The sequence below is a fragment of the Bubalus bubalis genome, chromosome 3 (genome assembly GCF_019923935.1).
Source record: "Bubalus bubalis isolate 160015118507 breed Murrah chromosome 3, NDDB_SH_1, whole genome shotgun sequence".
Taxonomy (NCBI): Eukaryota; Metazoa; Chordata; class Mammalia; order Artiodactyla; family Bovidae; genus Bubalus; species Bubalus bubalis.
Window position 1 is genome coordinate 160,497,268 of NC_059159.1, and position 6,945 is coordinate 160,504,212.

Sequence of the window (6,945 nt, forward strand, 5' to 3'; positions counted from 1 at the left end):
CCATCATTGGCTGCCGTGAGGATAAAATGGGAGAGCGTGTCTAAAGCAGAGGCACAGTGCCTGAGACATGGTGAAAATCTAATAGTGGCTCCCAGGGTGCCTCCTCGTTTTGTCCTCGAGATGCCAAGAGGCATCTCTTAAGCCACAGTCAAGCACAGACTCCCAGGGCATCAAGATAAAAGCCCCAGAGGTAAAACAAACACAGGACAGGATTCTCCAGGGCATCATGTCTGTCGTAGAGTGTTTACTGAGTTGTAATGAGCACCTCCTTTAAACAAAAATCTTGTGCTTACAGTGCAGTGTATACATTACACATAAAAGAGGTGTGTACAGTGCAGGAGGCGAAGCCATGTGAAAAGGTAATCAAACAGACATGCATTTAGATTCCAAATATGAGTTACCACTCTCTTTTCACAAAACCCATAGCAGACATCACTAATAAATCACTGAACTCTTTCTCACCGAGCGTAGATACAGCCTCAAAACCCTTCTTAGCAGAACATACTAGGGAACCACTACCAACTCCACAAAGCACACAAGAGGAAACATATTTGCCTTTTCTATATTAAACTAGCCATCCAGAGACTTCCCTGTTGGCCCAGTGGCTAAGACTCCACCCTCCCAACATAGGGGCTCCTGGGCTCAATCCCTGGTCAGGGAACTAGATCCAAAGTGCTGCAGCTAAGACCGAGTGCAGCCAAATAAATAATTTAAAAAAAAAAAAACAAAAAAAAACACCTAACCATCTAGTGTCTGATAATAGATAAAATTGGCAGACTAAAAATGTAAATAAATGGTTTGGAAGAAAAGAGTTTGGGAAGTATGAACATGAGAAATTACTAAAGGTTGCTTTTTTTTTTTTTTTTTAAATCTCAGTGCCTGAAGAAAGAATGATGCAATCGAGTCCGATACCATCAGGCCCTGCCTTACCACTTCTGCTTATCTCTTCTATTCCTGCACTGAGCCATGTACCCTCACTTAAAGCACAAGTCCTGCCAGTTCACTGAGTGGAGTCTAGCCTTTCCTACGTCCGGGCTCCTGTTCATCCAGTCTTGGTTCCTGTCCTTCTGGTTTGTACCATCCAGCTGTAGCTGACCTTCCAAGCCATCTCAACAAAGAAAAGTTTACCAGTTCACTAAAAAGGTCAGTGAAGAAATTACCAATTTGGTTCAACCAACCCAGTTGAGACCCATCTATCCAGCAACAGATCAGATGAGTAAAAGAAACCTGAAAGTTCTCTGAGGGAAAACATACACACACACACAATCCCCCTTTACAACAAATCTGCAACCAAAATTGCTCCCCCTTTCTCTTCCAGGGTAGGAGGAAGTTTGGTAGAGGGGATTGACATCTACAAGATGAATTTTGTGATTAACAATTATTACTAAGAGCCAGAACTGCCTGTCTAAAAAAATGGCTGGCCCTAAGTGTCCTTTGCTGGTAGCTCCTCATCTTCACAGAAGTGATTTTCTTCTGGAATGTTTTACCTGGAATGATTGAAGTATGAGAGCTAGGGACCAGGTCTTGGAATTCCTAGTCTACCTTGGCTCTGTTCCCAACAATATACTCCAGCTAACACTGAGGCTACCCGTATTATAAACAGCCAGCCTTCTGCTGCAAATCAAGGCAAGACTGATCCACCAGGAGATGGCTGATGCATTTCAAATTGACCAGACTAATCCCTCTTTTATTTACAAGTAAATTATCTATATTTGAGAATCAAGTCCTGCTGGGTTTGAATCCTAAGCGATACATGTTTGTACACCCTTGGCTCCACACTGATGTCACTGCAGCCTCCAGCTGGTCCCTCTATCTGCCCTCTTGCTCCACTCCAATCAGTTCTCTACCCAGTAGCCAGTGTGATCATTCTAAAATACAGTCTGATCCCTTCAGATCCTCCTTACCCTATGGGAAGGTTCCAAGCTCTTTCATTTCAGTTCAGTTCAGTCACTCAGTCATGTCCGACTCTTTGCGACCCCATGAATCGCAGCACGCCAGGCCTCCCTGTCCATCACCAACTCCCGGAGTTCACTCAGACTCACGTCCATCAAGTCAATGATGCCATCCAGCCATCTCATCCTCTGTCATCCCCTTCTCCTCCTGCCCCCAATCCCTCCCAGCATCAGAGTCTTTTCCAATGAGTCAACTCTTCGCATGAGGTGGCCAAAGTACTGGAGTTTCAGCTTTAGCATCATTCCTTCCAAAGAAATCCCAGAGCTGATCTCCTTCAGAATGGACTGGTTGGATCTCCTTGCAGTCCAAGGGACTCTCAAGAGTCTTCTCCAACACCACACTTAAAAAGCATCAATTCTTCGGCGCTCAGCCTTCTTCACAGTCCAACTCTCACATCCATACATGACCACAGGAAAAACCATAGCCTTGACTAGCCGGACCTTTGTTGGCAAAGTAATGTCTCTGCTTTTGAATATGCTGTCTAGGGTGGTCATAACTTTCCTTCCAAGGAGTAAGTGTCTTTTAATCAATTCATGGCTGCAGTCACCATCTGCAGTGATTTTGGAGCCCAGAAAAATAAAGTCTGACACTGTTTCCACTGTTTCCCCATCTATTTCCCATGAAGTGATGGGACCGGATGCCATGATCTTCGTTTTCTGAATGTTGAACTTTAAGCCAACTTTTTCACTCTCCTCTTTCACTTTCATCAAGAGGCTTTTTAGTTCCTCTTCACTTTCTGCCATAAGGGTGGTATCATCTGCATATCTGAGGTTATTGATATTTCTCCCAGCAATCTTGATTCCAGCTTGTGTTTCTTCCAGCCCAGAGTTTCTCATGATGTACTCTGCATATAAGTTAAATAAGCAGGGTGACAATATACAGCCTTGACGTACTCCTTTTCCTATTTGGAACCAGTCTGTTGTTCCATGTCCAGTTCTAACTGTTGCTTCCTGACCTGCATACAGATTTCTCAAGAGGCAGGTCAAGTGGTCTGGTATTCCCCTCTCTTACAGAATTTTCCACAGTTTATTGTGATCCACACAGTCAAAGGCTTTGGCATAGTCAATAAAGCAGAAATAGATGTTTTTCTGAAACTCTCTTGCTTTTTGCATGATCCAGCAGGTGTTGGCAATTTGATCTCTGGTTCCTCTGCCTTTTCTAAAACCAGCTTGAACATCTGGAAGTTCACGGTTCACGTATTGCTGAAGCCTGCCTGGCTTGGAGAATTTTGAGCATTACTTTACTAGCATGTGAGATGAGTGCAAGCTCTTTACTATGTCGTAAAGAGCCACACTCACCCTGCCTCACCTCTCCCCACTCCCTGCTTCATCCTTTATCCTCCAGCACTTGGGTGGCGCCTAACAATATCCAGGAGCTAATCCTTAGAACCTGTGAAGTATGTTACCTTACTTACACTTTGCAGATATGATGAGGTTAAGGACTTTGAGATAGGGAGATTATCCTGGATAATATGGATGGGGTCTAAATGTAATCACAGGTATCTCTATCAGAGGGAGGGAAGGAGATTAGACTACAGAAGAGGAGAAGCAACCTGACCTCTCCGACCACAGAGGCAGACATTGGAGTCATGAGGCCATGGGCCAAAGAATACCCACAGCTACCAGAAGCTGTAAGAGCCAAGGAAAAGTTCTTTCCCCTGGAGTTCCCGGGAGAAACCAGCCCTGCCAATCTCTAGATTTTAGCTCCATTCAATTCTGTTCAGACCTCTGGCCTCCAGAACTTCAAGAGAATACATTTCTGTTGTTGGAAGCCACAAAATTTATGGTAACTTGTCACAGCAGCAATCGGAAACGAATACAAACCCTGTCCAACGACAGTGGTTCCCAACTCATCCTGCTGGCCTTTCTCCTGTCTTGCTGTCCCCTTTCTTGAAGATGCCTCTCCACATCCTTTGCCTGCTTTACTCCTATTCCTTCTTTAAGGTTCAACCTCAGGGACTTCCCTGGTGGTCCAGTGGCTAAGACCCCGAGTTCCGAATGCAGGGGGCCCAGGTTCGATCCCTGGTCAGGGAATTAGATTCCGCATGCTGCAACCAAGAGTTTGTGTGATGCAACTCAAAGATCCTGCATGAGCAACTAAGGCCCTGTACAGCCAAAGACATAAATAAATACTGAAAAAGAGAGATTCAGCCCCAGCACTGCACCTGCTTTCCTAGCTACCCCGGGCTGGGTGAGGATCCCTACTCCACCCGAGCGTTTCCTTACGTGGCAGTCGCCAAACAATATCATCGAGGTGTTTATATATTTGACTCTCTGAATAGGCTGCGAGCCTCCTAGAGGCAGAAATCAAGAGCAGGTCTTCCTCTTGTCCTCCATGTGTAGTTTCTCACATACAGACTGGCACATAAGAGTCCTCAATAAACATTCATTGAATGAATGAATGAACAGGTGGTTAAAGCTGCTTGACCTCCTGGAAGCAACGGACTTTCACATCCACTCCACTTCAGCAGTCTCTTTTTACAGCCCATCCCCTGGCCTTTGCACCTGGGACTGAGCCCTAAAAAACTTACAAGTCAAACATCATCAGCCAAGGTCAGGTATGATAGCTGAGCCACCCACTGAGAATACTGCAAAATAAATACCACAGGATACCAAAATAAATACCACTAGGATACCAAAAAATAACCAAATACTTGTTTGGGGAGGTGGTAAGAATTACAGCCTATAATGCAGAAAGTGGTAATAATTCTTTCTTAACATGACGTTCCTTGCACTTTTCAACCTAGTCCCAGTTTCTCAATTTGCTCAGCATTTGCATTCTGCAATTTCCACACCACCCTGATGATTCATAAGACTTTACCACTAAACTAACTGTTGTTAACATACAAGATGATTTAGTTACCACCAAGGTCTATAACGAAATTCTTAGAGCTAGTATGCACTGTCAGTCAACTAATACAATTTACATGGGATTATAGGCCTCCATTTACTATCTGATAAAGGCATTAGGCTGAAGCTTTAAATACAGATTTCTTTTGCAAATTGTTTTTCTGCAAATATTTTTACCTGACTACTGCAACATGATTTTTCCTTTGTCAGGATGACAGGCTCTCATCTTCTCCAAGGTTTATAACTTCACAAAGACTTTACTGATGAAAGGATGTAAAACAAACAAACATAAAATCAAAAATGCATCAGAGTAAAGCAGTAAAGAATTACAAACTTTAATTACATCAACTGAAGAATTTCAAACCATGTTGAGAATTTATATTTTAAAGTTTAAACCTAGTTAATATATTCTAACTCTAACATAATCCTCTAAATATAGGAGTATTTGTGATATCATATGGACAGAATAATCACTTAGAAAACATCTAGGAATATTGCTACCAATACTTTACATAAACAGAAATCCATGTCTTTATTAGTAAGGTACCACACATCATAGAGTAAAAATTCACATAGGACAGGCTTATAAATATACATAAATCTCAAAATCAATCACAAGTGAACATTAGGTACACAATTATTATAAAACAAATATAACCCATCAATGTCTATTTAAAGGCATAGTTCTTACAAAATAGTATTTGATAGACAAGTCTCAAAAAAGTATTATTAATACTTCTGGAGCCAGATTGTTCCAGCATATCAGCGCATCTAGGGGAATAAGGCATGTGGAGAAGTTGCATTTGCTCTTCCAGGTGGTCAGGACATTCTATCTGATGAAAGGATAACGGCCTCAGTGATCTGGGTGAATGCCACAACCACCGCAGCACCCCATAATCCTACAGAATTGATCACTCTCCAGAAGAATGGAATGGAACAGCTATTTGCCTAATGGCCAATATCCAGGGGAAACGTAAAACATTAATGGAATATCAGCATAGTTGAAGTGAAAAATCCCAAAGAGCTTGATGATTCACTTAAATCTTTAATCATATTTAAAATCACATTAATAGCCACTATTTTCATGAAAAAGAATGTATACTTATCTATTAAATATAAAACAACCAAGCAACCAAGTATAACTTGAAACTAAATAACTGATTAAATGAATAAGGAATCTAATTAAATATAAAACATGGATAGGTTGCATCAACATGCCATTTACTCAGTTCACACTAGTCTTGGTTTCTTAACTAACTGTATAGAAAAGTCAAACTCAACAATGATACTTTATACATTCTTAACAAGTCATAGAATGTTGAATGGAGGAGGCAAAGTTTAATAAAGGACCCAGGAATCCTTTCCACAAACTAAACTACCATAAACTCAAGGGTAGTTTTGCCTATAATACACACAATGTTTTACCTCTTGAGTTTTAAAGTATTTAAGAGATCAGATCAGAAACAGAAACAATCCTGACAAAGACTTTCAAATGGTATATATACAGGCATTTATGTATAAACACAGTGCTCATCACATATGCACAGATGTATATACAAACACACCGAGAATAATCAAACCGTTCGCTAACCCTAACCAATTCTGTTTAGAGAACAGAGCAATTCTATACAGAAAGTATTCCCATCTCAGCATTTGGACTATTGTGGTGGTTCTCAAACATATTTCCATTATGATACAGGAGGTTACGCCACAGTCACGTGTAACACACTCCCATCCCATGAATGTAATAGATTTAGGGAATACTTGAAAACTGTCTAGAGGAAAATACATTAGTCTGAAACACTGTACAGCCAACCCTTGAACAACACCAGTTTGAACAGGCCCACTTAAATATGGATCTTTTTCAATAGTAAATATTACAGTGCTACACTCAGTGAGGCTGGTTGCATCCTTGGATGCGGGACTACGGATAGGAGGAGCCTCAGACATGGGAACTACATATTTTGGAGGGATTACTCTAAATTATAGGTGGATTTTCCACTAAAGAACAGTATCAGTATTGCTAAGCCTTTGTGATCTTTAAGGGTCAACTGTAATCCCACCATGAAGAGCAATGGCACAGTAAAAGTCATTCACAATTGCCTCAACCTAGATAAAATAAAACTGCTGTTCACCCAGCTCT

General features: G+C 41.4%; 1 long non-coding RNA gene across 1 annotated transcript in view; it reads left to right on the top strand.

Annotated features, from left to right (window-relative positions):
* The window catches only part of LOC123332946, a 39,902-nt gene that overhangs the window by 3,532 nt on the left and 29,425 nt on the right, over positions 1–6,945 (top strand). Inside the window, exon 2 of the long non-coding RNA XR_006550145.2 lies at positions 877–1,143. This is a non-coding gene — a long non-coding RNA (uncharacterized LOC123332946). The remainder of the gene's footprint in view (positions 1–876; positions 1,144–6,945) is intronic.